This window comes from Artibeus jamaicensis, unplaced genomic scaffold (genome assembly GCF_021234435.1).
Source record: "Artibeus jamaicensis isolate MK-2021 breed Jamaican fruit bat unplaced genomic scaffold, CSHL_Jam_final contig_2996, whole genome shotgun sequence".
Taxonomy (NCBI): domain Eukaryota; kingdom Metazoa; phylum Chordata; class Mammalia; order Chiroptera; family Phyllostomidae; genus Artibeus; species Artibeus jamaicensis.
The window spans coordinates 1-3,675 of record NW_026521683.1 but is presented as its reverse complement, the minus strand read 5'-3'; the positions used below and the strand labels follow the sequence as shown (position 1 = coordinate 3,675).

General features: G+C 45.2%; 1 pseudogene; it reads left to right on the top strand.

The window, feature by feature from the left end:
- Nucleotides 1-1,149: 1,149 nt before the first annotated feature.
- On the top strand, nt 1,150-3,149 carry LOC119051330 (succinate--CoA ligase [GDP-forming] subunit beta, mitochondrial-like; annotated as a pseudogene).
- The last annotated feature ends 526 nt before the right edge of the window (nt 3,150-3,675 follow it).

The following is a 3,675-nucleotide window of genomic DNA, read 5'->3' as shown; positions in this document are numbered from 1 at the left end:
AACAAAATATTAACAAATCTGCTACAGCCACATACAGAAAGGAACAATTGCCTCCTGATGAACTGGGATTTATTTCAGACCACAAGGTAGATTTCAGGTGGATGTAACCACAGTAAATCTATCCATGAAATACACCACATTAGTAGGAGTTCGGAGAGAAATCATTACGTCTCAGTAAATAAGGAAAATAACTGGACACAATTTCATACTTGTTCACAATAAAATAGAATGAAACTTTCTCAACTTAATAAAGGCCTGTACAAAGACTCCAACATTTTACTGACCATTAAAGTGGTCACCATTGTTATCTAACATCACAGGGGAGATCCTGGCTAGGGCAATAAGGCAGGAAAGATAAAATAAAAGGTAACAGATTGGAAAAGAAGAAGTAAACTTTTCTTATGTGTGGGTGACATGATTATATACACAGAAAGATCCTAAATATTCTAGGGGAAAAAGTTCTTAGTATGGCTAGTAGCCATACTAAGTGATTTTAACAAGGTTGCAAGATACCAAGTCAACAACAGAAATTAATATCTAGATACTACCATAAACCATTGGAACATAACATTAAAAATATCCTGTACAATAGCATCCCCAAATATAAAACACTTATACAGGAAGCTAACCAAATCTGTGCAGGATGTGAGCACTGAAAACTAGAAAACTTCGAGTGGATTTAATGAGAAAATAGGTGGAGAGATAAACCACATTCATGAATTGGTAGGCTCCTATCAGTAAGATGTCAGTTTTCCTTAAATTTACCTATAGATTCAGTGCCATCCCAATCAAAGTCCCAGCGATCTGTTTTGGTAGAAACTGACAAGCTGATTCTCAAATTCGCATGTTAATGCAAAGGACCAAGAAAGGCCAAGACAACTTTGAAACATAACAAAGTCACAAAGCTAACTGTATCTGATTTCAAGATTTATTATGCAACCATGGTAATCAAACTGTAAGTTCTTGGCGTAAAGACAGACAAACAGACAATGGTACAGAATGCAGGGTCCAGAAATAAACCCAAACAAAATCCCAGCAAACTCATCTTGGAGTAAACGGCAAGCTGATTCATAAGTTTGTGTGAAGCTCCTCCCACCTGCCCCACCCCTGCCGCCCGCAGCGCTCCAGCCCTGCTGCAGGCTGTCGGTCATGGCACTTCAATTAACACACAGGCGATGGCTGAACCTGCAGGAATACGAGTCAGCGAGTCAGCGACTGATGGCTGACAACACAGTGAAAGTTCAGAGATTCCTTGTAGCAGACACTGTTGGCTGCAGAGAAACTAAAAGCCAAAGAAATTGTTTTTAGAAGCCCAGATCAGCCCTGGCTGTGGCTCAGTGGACTGAGCACCGGACTGTGAAGAAAAGGATCGCCAGTTCACTTCCCAGTCAGGGCACATGCCTGGGTTGCTGGGTCGGGTCCCCAGTAGGGGGCGCATGAGAGGCAACCACACATTGATGTTTCTCTCCCTCTCTTTTTCTCTCTCCCTTCTCCTCTCTCCAAAAATAAATAAATCCAATCTTGAAAAAAAAAAAAAGAAATAGCTGGATGAACAGGAAAAGGTATCCTCAGTATGATTTGAAAGGAGGCGTTCACTTAACAAAAGTCCCTAGTGTTGTTTGGCAGTTGGCTAACCAGTGAGTGAGTATAATCCAGCAACTAAACAAACTCCAAAAGAAGGTGGGAAAGTGAACAGGGTGATACTTGCTGAAGCCTTGGACATTGTCAGGGAAACCTACTTTGCGATACTGACGGACCCATCCCACAATGTCTTTGTCTTGGTGGGAGGCCCCCAGGGGCGTGAGGACATTGAAGAGGTGGCAGCTGGATAACCTGGGCTGTAGATCACAGGAAGAAGCTGTGCAATCTTTTTTTTTTTTAAGATTTTATCTTGCCCTGACTGGTGTAGCTCAGTGGATTGAGCACGGTCCTGTGAAGCAAAGGGTGGCCGGTTCCATTCCCAGTCAGGGCACATGCCTGGGTTGCAGGCCAGGTCCCAAAAAGGGGACACGTGAGAGGCAACCACACATTGATGTTTCTCTCCCACTTTCTCCTTCCCTTCCCCTCTCTCTAAATATAAATAAATAAAATATTTTTTAAAAGATATTGTCTTGCCCTGGCTGGTGTAGCTCAGTGGACTGAGCGTGGACCAAACAACTGTGGTTCAATTCCCAGTCAGGGCACATGCCTGGGTTGCGGGCCAGTTCCCAGCGGGGGATGCATGAGAGGCAACTCTCCCTCTCTCCCTCTCTCCTTCCCTTCCTCTCTAAAGATAAATAAATAAAATATTTTTTAAAAAAGATATTGTCTTTATTTATATTTAGAGAGGGAGGAAGGGAAGAAGAGAAACATCAATGCGTGGTTGCCTCTTGTGTGCCCCCTACTGGGGGCCTGGCCTGCAACCCAGGCATGTGCCCTGACTGGGAATCAAACCAGTGACACTTTGGTTTGCAGCCCAAGCTCAATCCACTGAGCTACACCAGCCAGGTGTGTAATCTTTTCCTGAAAACTGATGCCACTCAGACGGACGCGAACACTTCTGATGAAAACTCCACAAAGACAAGTTGCCTGTTGTGATGCCAAGATAAACCTGGATGACAACACAGAATTCCAAAAGGAGGACTCATTTGCTACAGACAGCAGATCAGAAACTGACATAGATCAGAAACTCCACTAACAACGAGGCCGCCAGATGTGATCTAAAATCAAACACATGGGCCTGGATGGGAATGTCACCCGCTGTGTGTGTGCTGCTGGACTCACCGTGGCTGCTTGGGAATAACATTCTCCCGAGAGGTGGGAAGCCGGCCAGTTCTTGGATCTCGGTGGTAACATAAAGGAAGCTCAAGTGCACCGAGCCTCAGATGGCTGCCCGCTGATCCTAAGGTTGAAGCCATCCTCGTCAATGTTTTTGGTGGACTTGTCAACTGTGCCGTCATTGCCAATGGGATCTCAGAAGCCTGCTGGGAGCTGCAACTTAAGGTGCCCGGCTTGAAGGAACCGATGTTCAGGGGGCCCAGAACATACTCAGCTACCGCGGCCTTGCAGTCACTTCCGCCATGGGCGTGGCTAAGAAGCAATGCTTTTGTTATGATCCCTTGGAGGGAGAAGTCCGTTTTGCCAGGGAAAGGGACAGTTCTGTCTTCACTGTGAGGAAAATGGATATCCATTGGAAAAGGGGAAGAGCAAGAATCTTGTATGGAAAGTCTGAAATCTGTATCTTCTTGAACCAGATACCTAGACAGACTAAATAGTGTAATTTCACTTACCACCTTTATTAAAACAGGGCCCTGCGGTCTCCTGCTTTTCCGTCACCCTGAACCTGCTCAGCGAGCCTCGTGTTGCTGACGTGGACAGCGGTCTGTGTGGCCAGCAGGCTGATGGCAATTTGGACATCTAATCCCATATGATAAAAAAAAAAAAAAAAAAAAAAAATCACAGACCATAAAGAACTCAGGCAAGACTACATTTAGCTGACTAGCTATTAAAAAGGTGCAGTGAAGAAATTCTTACAGCCCTGGCTGCTGTGGCTCAGTGGATTGAGCACAGGCCTGCAGACCAAAGGGTCACCAGTTTGATTCCCAGTCAGGGCACAGGCCTGGGTTGCAGGCCAGGTCCCCAGTAGGGGGCGTGTGAGAGACAGTCATGCATTGATGTTTTTCTCCCTCTCTTCTT